At 54.3% G+C, this 15,121-nt stretch overlaps 2 pseudogenes; one reads left to right on the top strand and one right to left on the bottom strand.

Moving 5' to 3' along the window:
• The window catches only part of LOC128820668 (uncharacterized), a 1,438,581-nt pseudogene that overhangs the window by 1,057,151 nt on the left and 366,309 nt on the right, over positions 1 to 15,121 (top strand).
• Positions 1 to 15,121, bottom strand: part of LOC128820670 (zinc finger protein 850-like) — a 488,361-nt pseudogene that overhangs the window by 112,958 nt on the left and 360,282 nt on the right.

The raw sequence follows: 15,121 nt of genomic DNA, 5'->3' as shown, positions 1-15,121 counted from the left end.
TGTGCACGAGCAGCGTTGGACTTCTCTGGGGGAACTGTGAGGGGGGCTGGGGTGGAGTGACCTCCCCAGTGACCTCACACAGCCCTGTGATGTCACACAATGATCGCTGTGATGTCACACAGCCCCTGTGATGTCACACAGCCCTTGTAATGTCACAGAGCCAACTCTGAGATGTCACCCTGTGATGTCATATGGCTGCTCTGTGTTGTCACAGAAGACTCTGTGATGTCACAAAGTCACCCTGAGTTGTCACTGTTTGTTCTTTGAAGTCACAGCCTGCTCTATGAAGTTACACAGCCAGTGATGGCTATATACCCTTCTCTGTGATGTCAAAAAACCCTCCCTGTGGTGTCATACTGCCACTCTGTAATGTCACAGCACACACTTTGACCTCACAGCCTGCTCTGTGATGTCATACTGCCATGCCATGATGTCACAGCCTGCTCTGTGATGCCACACAGTCCCCTCTATCATGCCATAGGTGCTCAATGACCTCACACAACACACTCTGTGACTCACAGCCCAATCTGTGACCTCACAGTACCCACTCTGTGCTGTCACACAGCCCCTCTCTGACATCACAGCTGCTCTGTGCCTCTGTGACGCAGCCACAGAGGTGCTGCTGTGACACAGCCCCCTCTGGGACATCCCACAGCCCCTGCCAGTGCTGAGCCCCTGTGAGCTCTGTCTGTGCCCTGCTCGTGTCCCTGGCATGCCCTGGCAGTGCCCCAGCCCTGCTGGGCTGTGCACAGGAGCTGCTCCTGGCCAGAGCTGTCTCTCTGCAGCGCTGCCCTTGCCAGGAGCTGCCTCTGGGCCAGGAGCCCGGCCCAGCCCAGCAGCACAGACACAGCACCAGGACTTTAATGACCCTCTGGGGCTTTGGTGCTCTTTGCATCAGACCCAGCCCCTCAGAATGTGCTCAAAGAACTTCTCAAGAACTCCAAGTGAGATTGAAACACTGAAGTTTCTTTTACTTTGAAGAGATCCCTGTGAGGGACACAACTGAGAAAGTGTCCCCAGGTTCCAGTCAGAGCAGAACACTGGAGGCAGTGATGACAGGTGGGGACAGCAAGGGAAAGGTGTCTCTGGTGCTGAGCAAACCTGGATGTGCTTCAGGAATGCAAAGGGCCAAGGCTGAGCCCCAGCCCCTGGCAAGGCAGATCCTGTCCCTCCCTCATTGCTCAGGGCTCTTCCCGGGATGGGCACTGGCATGTGGGGATGTGCAGTGCCAAGGGCAGGACCATGGGGCGGCCCCTGCCAGGCTGCTGAGCAGGGACAAGGAGGCACTGAGGCCCCAGGGCTGCAAGGGTCACTTGTCCCCTCGTGGCCTCAGGCCCAGGGCCAGCAGCCATGGCCAAAGTGCTGCACAGGTTGGCTCTGTCAGGGCCTTGCAGCTGCTGCACATGCCTGTGCCCTCTGCAGCCCAGGCTGTCCTACGGTGTCCCTGCCCTGCGCCTCTGTCCCTGCAGGCTGTCCTCATCCCCCGGCTGCCCCACCTCGCTGGCCCCTTCCTTTGCTGACAGCTCTGCCTCCTGCCTGCCTCTGCCTGGCCACACAAAGCCTTGGGCTGCTCCAGGCTCCTTCTGGGGACGTGCTGCACCACAGCCCTGCCCTGGGAGGGAAATTCCTTTCTCCTGGTGTCCACTCTGGGCCTCCCCAGCTGCCCTTGGTGCCATTATTGCCTTCTCATGCTTTTATCCTCCATGAAGAAAAGCTCCAGCCTCTCTGAAACCACCCTTCGCTCCCTCCCAGGCTACTCCTGTCTGTTCTCAGTCTCCACACCACTGACCCCAGAGCCCACAGCCTCCACCTGCTGGATATGTGATGAGGCCTCCAAACCCCATCTTGGGAGATTTTTGGGTCCTCTTCGAGGTCTATGAAAATGGAAACTGTGATCAAAGTTATTTTCTCCCAAAACTTGCATGGACAGAAGAAGGGTCAATGTCTCTAAACTGAATGAAGGCCCATTTTCATTTGTTAGAAGGAGGAAATATTTTGCAATTATGAGAGTGGCACTAAACTGCAACTGTTTTTCCAGAGAAGTGGATGCCTCACCCCAGGAATGCTCCAAGATCAGGAGCTTTGTGCAACCTGACCCAGTGAAATCCCCTCCCAGAGAATGGAACTCCTGTTGTGTGGGTTCTCTGATGTGCTGGGTGCCCTCACAACACTTCTGGTCAGAATGTCTGCTGAGGGCAGCCAGGCTGCTGCAGGGGCTGTGACCTCACAGCCATCACCATGGCAGCCCTGTCCCCTGGGCCTGGCTCTCCCCTTTCCTCTGCCCCTGCCTTGTCTCTGCTGGCATGAAGAGTTTTGTCATTAATATCTTGTCCCCAAGGTGCTGGGGCCAATGGCTTCCCAGTCAGGCTCCTGGAGCAGAAGTGGCTTTCCAGAGCCCAGCCAGAAATGAGCCCTGAGGCAGCAGCTCTGCAGTGCTGGCCACCAGGCCGGCTTGCCAAGGGAGGCTTCTGGCCATGCCCTGCAAGCAGCTGCTGCTGCCAAGGTGCCTTTGGTGCCTCAGGCTCTGCCTGGCACAGCTGCCAGCACGGCACTCTGCCCTTGTGCCCGAGGCCTTCCCTGGGCTGGGGCTGGCCTGGGGCTTTTCCTGCAGCGGGACCTGCCCTGCTCCTGGCACAGGAAAGGCAGTTCCTGCTGGAGCAGGAGGCTCTGCCTGCAATGGGCTCAAACCACTCCAGCAAGGCCCTGCTTACTTCAAAATTGCTCTCTAGAGCAGAATATTCTAATAATTGTTATTGCTCCTGTAGTGTGGAGTAAATAACTCTGGTAAAGATCTTTCTTCTAATCATGATCAGAAACAATCAGAGCTTTGTTTATATAAATATATCTGGTATTCCATTGTTAATCCTGTGGGAAAATTGCATTAAGGTTCAATTCCACCTGTCCAATCTTTTACACTTTTGACAAATTTTGGGGCTGGGATTGGATCCAGTCTCTCCCAGTCTCCTCTCTTAGGAGGAATTTTATAAGTCTGGGGGTCCTGCAGGGGTTTGAGGATCCATGGTGGCTGTTGAGTGTCATTTCTCCACCTCATGACTCAGCAGGAGTTCCTCCATAAAGAAATAAAGCTTTTGCCGGAAGCTCCCACTCTGCCCATGACAGGAACCCCTGTGAGTGTCTGTCACATCCCAGCTCTTTGGCAGCCTGGGGACTCCTGGGATGTCACCGTGAAGCCCCTGTGAGTGCCTGTGACAGATCGGTGCCTTTGCAGCCCAAGGTGCCCTGGGATGTCACCATGGAATGGCTGTGACTGCCTCTGACCACACGGCTCTTTACCATCCCCAGAAACCCCTGGGAGGTCTCCATGGAACCCCTGTCTCTGCCTGAGACATTCCAGGCCTTGACCAGCCTGGAAACTCTTGGAAAGTCCCCTCGGAACCCTTCTGAGGGCATGTGATAAATCTGATCCTTAGCAGGCAAGCATCACCAGCCCCTGTCGCTATGGTCAGTTTCCATGGCAACAATCATCAGCCCCTGTTGCTATGGTCTGTTTCCATGGCAACCATCACCAGCCCCTGTTGCTATGGTCAGTCCCTGGGCAGCTCCATGGAGACCCCATGCCAGGGGTGGTTGCCATGGACACCAGCTCAGGCCTGGAGCCAGAGCCCGTTGCCATGGCAACCATTGGCAGTCCCATCCCCAGGGTCATGGGATCCCAGAGCCACAGAATTGGCTGAGCTGGGAGGGACCCATCAGGATCCACGAGTCCAACTGCTGGCCCTGCACAGGACACCCCAACAATGCCAGCCTGGGCCTGGCAGCACTGTCCAAACGCTGCTGGAGCTCAGAGAGCCCTGGAGCTGTGACCCTTCCCTGGGCAGCCTGGGCAGTGCCCCAGCAGCCTCTGGGCAAAAACCTTTTCCTGAGATCCAACCCGAGCCTGCCCCGACTCAGCTGCAGCCGCTCCCTCCACTCCTATCCCTGGGCACCAGAGTGAAGAGGTTCCCACAGCCCCAGCCAGGGACCCGCTCCCAAGGCTGCTGCCGTGGCCACCAGGGCTGGCACCAGCTGGGATGCTCTGTTTCCACGGGCCGGGGTTCAGGAATGGGATTCCCCAATTTCCTGCTCCCGCTAAAACCACGCTGCCGCTCGCTGCCCTCCTGCCTCCCATGGAAAGCACAAAAGGCAACGATCCTGGGCTGGGATAAGAACAATTTACTGCAAACAGCAATGAAACATAAACTTTAAGAGATTTAGATATTTTAGAGGAGCTAAGATGAAGTTATGAGTTAGTAGTTAACTTAGAATTGATTCCTTGTCAACACAATGTTTATTTAGCTGGGTTTATAATGAAGAATATAGAAACTGACAAATAGCTTTTAGGAACATAAGACAATTGTGGGCCTCCTCTGTTCTGAAACTGATTGAAGACAAGGAATGGGAGTTCTACCAAGGTTCATTTGTCATATTTGCATTGAAAAGGTAAAAAGGTCAAAATGAGGAAGACTTCATTTACTTCCTCATTTTGGGACCCCTCCCCATGAAAGGGACCACCGACCCATTTCAAGGAACAAACTATGCATGCTTAATAGCTTTTGAAATGATTAGCATAGGAAGCGAGGAATGGGATGTACCAAAATGATGAATATGTATTTGTATTTTGGATATTCAATTCTTGTGTGGATAAAAGGACTCTGTAATCATTGGAAAGGTGCTGTGTGCATTTGGGAGCTATCCCACATGCTGCCCGGCGTCGCAATAAACATACACTTTCTAACTTTAAAACTGTTAGAGAGTTTTTGTCCGTCACAGTTGGATATTGGTGCTAGATCAATATCCGTATTTCTTTAGTAAATCAGCAACGAGACAAGGAACAAACAGGAACAGAAACAATATTGATAACAGAAGGGATAAGAAAAATATTTACAGGGAAAACTACATCACCACTGACTGGCTCTTCCCAGCCACGTATTTCCTCCTGCCTGGAAAGGGCACCCTTCTCCTCAGGGAGAGAGAGAGTCCCTTTCCTGCCCCTGGCAATGACCTGAGGTGGGAGTGAATGTAATGACAGGGCCATGGCCAGACCCTCATGTTCTTCAATCCTACATCAGGTCATTGGCAGGGCCAGGAGAAGGTACAGGTGTCTTCCCAGCATGGATCATAGGGAACATGGATCACCAGGGATCTTCCCAGCATGAGTTTTTCAATGAAGAAGGGGGATGAAGCTGGAGCAGTGCACAAAGCTCTCCCTGCACTTGGGGCATTTGCAGGGCTTCCCTTACCAGTGCTTCCGTTGGTGTCTGGTTAAGGCAGAGCTCTGGGTGAAGCTATTCCCACACTGGGGACACTCGTAGGGCCTCTCCCCAGTGTGGATGCGCCGGTGGGTGACGAGGTGGGAGCTGTACTTGAAGCCCTTCCCACAACTGGGGCAGCGGAAGGGCCTCTCCTCTGTGTGAATCCGCTCATGTAGAAGGAGATTTCTGACACTGGGCACACTCATAGGGCCTCTCCCCAGTGTGGATGCGGCGGTGCCGGATGAGGTGGAAGTTATGCTTGAAGCCCTTCCCGCAGTCGGGGCAGCGGAAGGGCCTCTCCTCTGTGTGAATGCGCTGGTGCAGGAGGAGATGGGAGCTGGTGTGAAACCTCTTCTGACACTGAGCACACTCATAGGGTCTTTCCCCAGTATGGATACGTTGGTGGATGAGGAGGTTGGATCTGAAGCTGAAGCCTTTTCCACACTCCCCACACTTGTAGGGCCATTCCCCGGTGTGGATCATCTGGTGGCAGATCAGGTTGTTGCTCCGCCTGAAGCTCTTCCCACACTCCAAGCACTTGTAGGGCTTCTCCCCATCATGAACCTGCTCATGGACCACCAGCTCCGAGATCTGGCTGGAGCTCTGCCCACCTTCCTGGCACAGGGTGGGTCTTTCCTCCTCAGAGCACCCTGGGCTGGGTTTGCAGCCCCTCCTCCTGTGGGATCTCTGGGGATTTTCCTCCACATTGGATTCCTGTGCCATGGAGCTGCTCAAAACGGCCTCTGCCATGAGGTTCTGCCGTGGGGATTTGTCCTCCCTGGTCTCCATCCTCAGCTCCTCCTCTGGGGCAGGAAGGACAAGGAGAGGATGGGATTTGCCTCCGTGCCAGAGGGAAGGGGAAGGAGATCCCCCCAGTGCGTCCCCGGCAGGACGGCGTCGGCAGCGGGGTTGTCCTGCAGCCAGGGGCCAGGCTGGGCTGGGAGATGGAGCAGGAGAGAGGGGGAAAGAGGCAGGGACTTCCTCCTCACTTGCCTGAGTGTCCCAGGACATCTTCCTCTTCCTTGCAGCCTCCTCCTCCATCTGGCGAAGGTCTGGGAATGGGAAATTCTGTTCTGGGAAGAAAACAAGAGATGAGCTCACTGAGTTTTGTACTAGTTTGAAGGCAAACCAGGGAGAGATTCTATGCCAAAATTACAATTTAATCATTAAATTAAGCTCAAGGCAATGATCCAGAAACACTGGCTTAATCTGACAGAGTCAGGATATAACCTGACACCCCGTTGGTCAGGGCGGTGGTAGCAGTCTGATGAAATGGTGGCTGCAGTCCTGTTGGAGTGATGAACGTGATTCTGTCAAAGCAGTGATCCTGTAGAAGGGTCTGGTCTTCCTCTGAAGGTCCAGTGGTGCTTATGGAGCTCTTGTCCTCTGGGAATCCAGTAGGCAAGGTACTCTTGGTGTTGCAAGGGTGAGATTATGTGCAGGTAGGAATGCTTGGTTCCTCCCCCTGGGCGGAGCATCCCACAATGGGATGATGTAATTTTATCAGTCCTGCAGTGACACTCAATGGCCCATTAACAGAAGATGGCCCCTGGAGGGCGTTATCAGGGCTGAGTCCTGGCAGAGATAAAGAACACTGCCCCACCTGTTTATCACAGTTCATGAAGATGGTGACTGAAAACACACTTTTGGTTACATCTTACATTGTCACCTGAAACAGTGAGGCAATCCCTGCTCGGGGTGGGGGGTGAACACCACCCCCCTTACCCAAACTGGCTCAGGTGTAAAACCCCCACCCTGGGAAGGCCCCGCACACAGGGGACAATGTCACACTTGCCCTGCCCCAGGGGAGGTCTCTGTCCCTGTCACTCCCTTGCTCTCCCCCCTTTGCTCTTTCTTTCCATCTCTCTCTCTACCTCACATTTACTGTTCAATAAAATCCACTTGGGATTTGGTCTCATTAGCAACTTAACTGGGCAGAGGCATCTCTCTAACAATTTTATTAACCAGATGGTGACATTATATTGGCTCAATGAGTTTAGGGCACTGTTGTCTGACCCCAAGTGCCTTTGACAACAGCATGGTTCCCTCCTCTGAGCAGATTGTGGCTCCTTCTAGAGGAACTTTTGGAAACTTGGACACTGCTTCCTCAGAGGGCCTTTTGGGAGAACTTATGAGGAAAATGGCTGTTGTGGGTGGCCAGTGTAAATAACATATTTTGTTGTCCTTCCTTGAAAAGTTTGTTAAAATCACTGGAGGAAAGGGAGCAAATGACACACGCAAGACTGAAAAGGATCATTCACCGCAAGTTGAGGAACACAAGGCTGCTATAAGTCCTACAAGATGGCCAGCTCAAGTAACTAAATTCCAAAAAAACTCACGAATTCACAGGCTTGGGGGCTTTGCCAAATGTGAGAATCATTATTTTCTTCGTCCCTGTCGCCTTTGTGACAGATACACAGAGCTTTCCCTTTTTTTAAATAATCTGTATTGGGCCATATTTCCACTTTTCTTTTATCAGAACCTGTCAGCAGCTGAGCTGGAGCTGTGCAGGAACTGATGAAATTTGCAAGTGCCACAGAATTGCTTCTATTGTCAGTTTATTCATGTTTGGGATTTGTGTTTCCATCGTGAGTGACTTGTGAGAAGAGCAAATATTCCTCAATATAGGAAACTTAGGCTTAAGTTTGATTTCTGCCGAGTTTATTTTGTCTGGTGCCCAGGGGATGTTCGAGGGGTCTCTGTGCCTCTTGCCCTCAGGGATGCTTGGGAGGGGCTTGGATGGGTTGTCCCTGTCCCTGTCACCCCAGGCCATTGCCCAGGGGGTCTCCATTGTTCTCACCCCAGGGAATGCCTGGGGGGTCTCCCTCCCTCTCACCCTGTGCCAGGGGCTGCTCAGGGCAATCTCTCTCCCTCTCAGCCCAGGGGATGCTCGGGGGTCTCTGTCCCCTCGCCCTGGGGGATGCTCAGGGGGTCTCCATCCCTCTGGCCTCAGGGAATGCCTGTGCAGGGCTGGGGACCAGGGGCTCTGTGTCCCTCTCACCACTGAGGGTGCTCGGGGCTGGGGGGGCTCTCCGACCTTCTCATCCCTGGGGAGGCCGTGGGGGTCTCTGTCCCTCTCAGTCCTGCTGTGACCCTGCCCAAACATCATCGGGGTCAGAGGGACAGAGACACCCCCAAACCCCCAGAAAGGCTGAACCTGGGATTTGGTTTGGACTGAGGATTTAGGAAGGGGCTGGAATTGGGGCTGGGGTTGGAGCTGGGGCTGAGATTTGGATTAGAGCTGGGATTGGGGTTAAGGTTAGACATGGGATTGGCTTTAGGGCTGGGGTTGGGATTGGGTCTGGGGCTAGACGAGTCTGGCACTGGGATGAGATTAAATACAGAACTGTGAGTTTGTCTAAACGTGGAGTGAGACTGAGACCAGGATCAGGGTCAGGTTTGGGACTGAGCGCACGCAGAGCGGGACAGGGGGGATGTCACTGCAGGATGTCCCTGGCATGGTCCCAGCCCTCCTCAGGCACCTCCAAACATGGAGGCAGCTGGCTGCTCCGAGATCCAGGTGCTCCCACACTGCCCCTCAATACCAGGCGAGCATTCCCTGAGGGCAGCCCTGAATGTGACCCTTGGGGCTCTGGGATCAGCCCTCACATCCCTGTGGGAGCAGCTGCTTCCTGAGGAAGGTTGAAGCCCAGCTGTCCTTTCCTTCTGGTGCCTCCTCGTCTCCTCAGCTGAGAATGTCAAACTCCCGAGGAGCAGGAAAATCCCCATTCCCTGTTTCCTTGTGGCTGCAGCCTGGAACATCCACTCAGAATGAAGAACGTTCTGACAGCCCTGCTGAAGGACACCGGGAGGAGGTTTGTGGGAAAGGGAGGAAATTGTATTTTGATTGGAAATAAAGTTACAATATTATTTCTTTCAGTCGCATTCATTTTCAGTCAGTTGCAGTTCTGTTTTCAGAGTGCCACCTTCTCAGCTGTTTGTGTTTGTGTCCTCCTTTCTCTCCTGCCTTTCTTTACCTGCTCTGTTTCACTCTCAGTGCCTCCTTTGATCCAGGGCAGCTCCCACCAAAGACCCTGCCCTGATTTCATTCCCGAGCCAGGAGCTACAACCACCATGGGTGAGGTTATGAAGGCTGGCAGTGAAATGTCACTGTAGGATCTTGCTCCACTTGGCTTCTGGATCTTCCATAAGAGCTTTGCCTTCAAGGGCAGGAAGATCTTTTCCTGGCTGGGAACTGGAATCCCAGCCCCTGGGAGCGTGTGCCATGGATCCCAGAGGGGCATTCCCGAGGCTCCCAGAGTGCTGCTCCTGCCGTGCCTCCCAAGGAGCTGTGCAGGGCCAGGGGACAAGGTGCAGCAGCTGTGTTGGTTCTGCAGTGCCACAAGGGCCCCTGGTTCCATGAGTTTCCGCACTGCCAGCAGCGGTTCCTGGGTTCCCGTGGTGCCCTGCTGTGTCACCATGGATATTTGGTGGCATGAAGTTCCTCAGTGTCACAATGGCCTACCTGGCTCCATGAGCTTCCGCAGTGTCCAAATGGCCTCCTTGGATGGGCAGTGTCACCATGGGCCATTGGCTCCATGCAGCCCCTCTGGGTCACCATGCACTCCTTAGTTCCATAGAGCTTAACGGTGAGGATGGCACCAGCAGCTTCAATCTGCAACAGAGATCCAGGGAAAGGACAGGGACACCTGGGAGACTCAGAGAATTCTGCTTTCAGAGATCATTTCTGGCCACACTGTCCCTTGTAGAAAGGTGACACCATTCCAGGCAGCCTGTACTGAGCAGGTGCTTCCTGAGTGGGGTTTGTTGTTCAGGAAACCTGCTCAGGCTTTTCCATTCTTTCCTTCCCAAGAGGAAAACTTCTCCTGGGCCTGTGTGCAGGCAGAGCCCTGAGGAGAGCAGGTGGGACACGGTGCAGTGGGCTGGGACATGGAGCTGCAGAGCTCAGGGACAAGGTTCTGCTGCAGGGCACAGGGATGTCAGTGCCAGGTGGGCCATGTCAGACGTGGTGAGGCTGGGGCTGAGGAGCAGCTTGTCCAAACAGGGTCAGCCCTCAAGGGGCTCATTCTTCTAAATGCCCAGACCTCCTAAGGAGACATTCAGCATCAAGATCACCTGAGGAATGCTTCTATCACCTCTTCTCTGAACCAGAAATTTTAAAAAAATACTCACTTGATTAAATAAAAAAATTATGAGGTGCACTTTGAAATCTTTCTCTTCAACAGAACTCCAAACTGACTACAATCAGTTGCACAAGCCGTGGAGATTTGAAGACCATTTAAGTAAGTGAAAGAACCCCAAAGGCTTTCTATATTTAAAGATCCCCACGATGGATTTGGGGCTGTGTCCAGGACACTCAGACACTGAGAAGGCTTAAGAAGCTGTTCAAGGAGTCAGAAGCAAAACTCCAAGTCCCTTGGAGCATCACTGGGTCCCACTGAGGGCAGGGACTGCCAAAGGCTCCCCAGGGACTGGTGAGAGCAGCTCCTTGAGGCCAGGACTGCAGGGAGCCAAAGGCTCAGAGCAGGGAACTGCAATGCTGAGCAAGGCCTGGGCTGGCTGGGGGAAGCAGAAAGGCCAAGCCCTGAGCCCAGCCTGGCACAGCAGGGCCTGTCCCTCACGGGTGGCTCGGGGCTGTTTGTGGGGCAGTGGGATGTGAGGGGCAGCAAGGACAAATGCCATAAACCTGCAACCCCCGCCAGCCTCCTCAGGGAGGGGCGAGGGAGAACCAAAGTGCAGCCCCTCAGTGGAAAGTTCCTTCTGTGGGGCCTCCAGAGGCTCTGCCCGAGCCCAGGGCACAAAGGCCTGGGTGTCCCTGGCCCTGCCAGCCCTGCCCAGCCCTTGGCCATCTGTCCTGCAGGCTGTGCCCCCTGTGCGTGCTGCTCCTCTGCCCTGGCCAGCTGCACTCGCCCATCTCACTGTGCCCCCAGCATTTCTCACCCAGCGTTTCTGTGCCCTCCCTGGGCTCCCTGCACCAGCACTGCCGGCTCCTGGCACACAGAGCCCGGCCAGGAGCCCACCCTGCCAAGGGCCTTTGGAGCAGGGTGGTGGCTGCGATGGCTTCTGAGCTCAGCAGCTGTTCCTGGGATGTTCCATGGAGAGCCAGCACAGCAACGCTGCTGTGCATTGTCCCTGCTGAGGGTCACACACTGGCAGGGCTCATTCCCTGGCTGCAGGATTCGTGCCCAACCCAAGCACTGCACTTTTGGCTCCAGCACTGCTTTCCAACAAACACAGGGGAAGGCAAACTGTGTGCAGCTCATGGTATGTTAGAGTGTTTAAAACTTGCTAAGTCACTGATTTGAGAGAGTGAGATCCATTTGGAATTAATGGCATGGAGAAGTAGTGCAACATGGAAAAGGGGAACATAGAAATAAATGGAGGAAAACATCTCGACTGTTTCTTTCAATTTCCATTTCACTTCTGGAAAGCTGTTTCAGTTTTCCAGGAATCTTCTCCACAGTCCTGTCTGCTCTTTTCAAGAACCTTTCCTGGAGAACAAGGTCGAGCTCCTGTCACAAGATGTGCCACCAGCTGCAGCTTCTCTTGGCTTTCCACACCCTGCGTGCAGCAGGGCTCTTGGAGCAAAGCAGGACAAAGGTTTGGAGAACTTGACAACTTGTCCTTTATTTTCCTGGTGGACTAGAGAGTTGTGCAACTGGTGAGGTTTTCACTGTTACTGTTCTACAATAAGAAAACTGGAGGTAGTAGCAGGAATTGTTAGGGAATACAAGCCTGGCTGAATTCAGAGAAAGAATCTCCAGAGCCTGCAGCCAGAAGTGGAGAGTTGTGAGACAATCATTCCAACTTGTCAGTGGACATCTTGAAAATGATCTGGACTGTGAAAATAGTCTGACAGAGAGAGCTCGTTTCTGAGTTCAGTGTAGATGATTCCACATCTGGTGCCTTGGTGCATAAATTAAGATTGCAATCAGTTCATGATAAGCACCAGAACAGGCTGGACCTCTCAGGAGATGACTGAAAGGGATCTCCTGAAAAGGAGAAATGCAGGGAATGACTTGGTGAACCTTGCCTGGAAGAAGGGTGATTTTTTTCTAATTATTCTTAATCCATTCCCTTGGCTTTTGGCTTTCTTAGCAAGGCCATTTCCATCCCAGTTTCACCATGAAGTGAGAAGCCTGAGCTTGTGGAAGTGCCTGAAAGATGCCCTGTTCCTCTGCAGGGACACTCAGGCTGGAGCAGGAGCTGGAGCCCTCTCTGGGGAAGCCTACTCCGAGCTTGAATTTGTGCCGTGCTGGGAGAGGAGGAGGAGGGGGAGAGCGCTGGGCGCTGTGTGGCAGGAGCAGGAGGTTTGGGCCGCAGGACATTCCGTCTGCGCCGCTGCCCCGCAATGGGCGGCCGTGCCCGGGGCTCTGGGCCTGGCCCCGCGTGCGCTGAGCTCCCTGGGCTGGGCTCAGCTTCTGCTGGGACTGGGCACAGGCTGGGCTCTCACTGTGCTCACCTGCAGGGAAAACACCTCCAGGCATCTATGTTTCCTGCTGCTGGGAAGAAGCAATGAAGCAAGTCAAGAAATTCTCGTTTCTGTTTGTCGTGGTGGATTTTTAAATTTTATTCCACACTCCAGAGGCAATTTCTGTGATGGCCTCTGTCAGTTGATTCTATTTCATCAGCACCAGCAACAGGGCTGTGTTTGAGCGCTGCAAATGTGGCCTGTGTGGCTTCAATTCCCCTCGCCTTAGTGCTCAGGGGCTGGTGGGCATTCCAGTATCTGCTAATTTTTATGCCTGTGACAAAAATACTGACTTCACTGTCATGAAAGCACTGTGGGTAGCACCAGCTGAAAGTGGCACTTGCAGTTTAATGAATAAAATTCAATTTGGCAAGCAGAGGAGGGCCAAGAGCAGCCGTGATCTGCAGTTCCCAAGGCAAAGGCAGCAGCAGCCTCCTGCTGTCACCTCAGGGTGAGTAAAACAGTGCTGAGAACAGCGCTGGAACCCGATCCTTTCTTCCTCTGAGGGCTGGCTCAGGGCAGCACAGGCGGGCCCTGAGGAGTCAGGGCTGTGTGTGGGTGCTTGTTGCTCTTCTCCAGAATTCAGCTGGAAAAAGCCCTCGGAAGCCGAGGCAGGAGCAGGTGGGAAGGGGCCGGCGCTGCTGCTGCTCCTGCCCGGGAGCCCCGGCTGGGCCGGGCCGGCGCCCACTGCGCTGCGGCTGCTGCTGCTGCCAGAGCCGGGCGGGACTCGGGGACAGGGAACGGACACGGGGGGACAGCAAAGGAACTGGGGCTGCAGGGATGTTGGAGCTCGGGCCAGCACAGAGCTTCAGCCTGCCATGAACCCAGAGGAAAAGGCTGGGGAAAGGCTCCATTTCAGCCTTTCTTTACTCGTTGTTGTGAAGGGACTGAAATTAAAGGAGAACAGTCAGGGCCCGACCCCTTCTCCTTTGGGAGGAGCCCCATGACTGGGGCTGTGAGGGGCCATGAGGGGCTGTGAGGGGATGTGAGGGGCCATGAGGGGCTGTGAGGGGCTGTGAGGGGCCGTGAGGGGCTGTGAGGGGCCGTGAGGGGCTGTGAGGGGCTGTGAGGGGCCGTGAGGGGCTATGAGGGGCTGTGAGGGGTCATGAGGGGCTATCAACTGTGAGGGGGTGTGAAGGGCCATGAGGGGATGTGAGGGGCCGTGAGGGGCTCTGAGGGGCCATGAGGAGCTGTGAGGAGCTGTGAGGAGCTGTGAGGGGCTGTGGGAGGCCAAGCACCTCATGGAACCAAGGGTCCATTGTGACATTGCAGAACCAAGGAGATCATTGTAGACTTTATGGAACTTCATGGAACCAAGGGGCCATTGTGACACTGTAGAACCAAGGAGATCATTATTGACAGTACCAAACCTCATGGAACCAAGGGGCCATTGTGGCACAGCAAGGCCTTGTGGAAGCAAAGGGACCATGGTGACACTGTGGAACCTCATGGTACCACAGGTCCATTGTTGCACAGCAGCCACAGCAGGGCCGCAGAACCAAGGAGATCACTGTGACACACACAGCCTCATGGAATCAGGGCGTCCACGTTACTCTACTGAACCTCATGGAACCAAGGGTCCCTTGTGACACTGTGGAACCAAGGAGACTGCTGTTGGCAGTACGAAAGCTCATGGAACCAGAAGTCCCTTGTGACATTGTGGGGCCTCATGGAACCATGGAGACCTTTATGACACTTCAGGACCCACTGGAACCAAGGGGCCATTGTGACACTGCAGGGCCTTGTATAACCAAGGGGTCATTGTAGCATGGAGTAGAATCAAGGGGAACCAAGAGGATCACAGTGACACTGTGGGGCTCCATAAGGGGCTGTGGGGCTCTATAAGGGATCACAGGGACACTGTGGGGCTCCATAAGGGGCTGTGGGGCTCCACGAGACCACGGGGCCATTCTGACTGTGGAACCAAGGACACCATTGTTACACTACAGGGCATCATGGAACAAAGGAGGCCATTGTGAACCAGCGGGGGAACCCGCTGAGACCATTGTGACACTTCAAGGGCCATTGTGGAACTGCAGGGCCTCGTGGAACCAATGAGACCATTGTGACATGGCCCGGCCTCATGGGAGCAAGGGCCATTGTGACACTGTGGGGCCTTGTAGAACTGAGGGGCCCTTGTGACCCTGTGTGGCACCATGGAACCAAGCAGAGCCCTGTGACACTGCAGGGCTCCGTGGAACCAAGGACTCGTGTAACAGTGAGGAGCCCAATGGAACCAAGGGGCCATTCCGTACTTCAGGGCTGCACGGAACCAAGGTGCCATTGAGACACTGCGGAACCAAAAGAGACCATTGTGACACTGCGGGGCTCCATGGAACCAGTGAGACCATCCTGACACTCCGAGTCCCCATGGAACCAAGGGGCCATTGTGACACCACAGGGCCTCACAGAACCAAGGCAACCACTGTGACACTGC

The sequence above is a fragment of the Vidua macroura genome, chromosome 30 (genome assembly GCF_024509145.1).
Source record: "Vidua macroura isolate BioBank_ID:100142 chromosome 30, ASM2450914v1, whole genome shotgun sequence".
Lineage (NCBI taxonomy): Eukaryota > Metazoa > Chordata > Aves > Passeriformes > Viduidae > Vidua > Vidua macroura.
The sequence above is the reverse complement of the archived record's forward strand: the minus strand, read 5'-3'. Positions and strand labels throughout refer to the sequence as shown.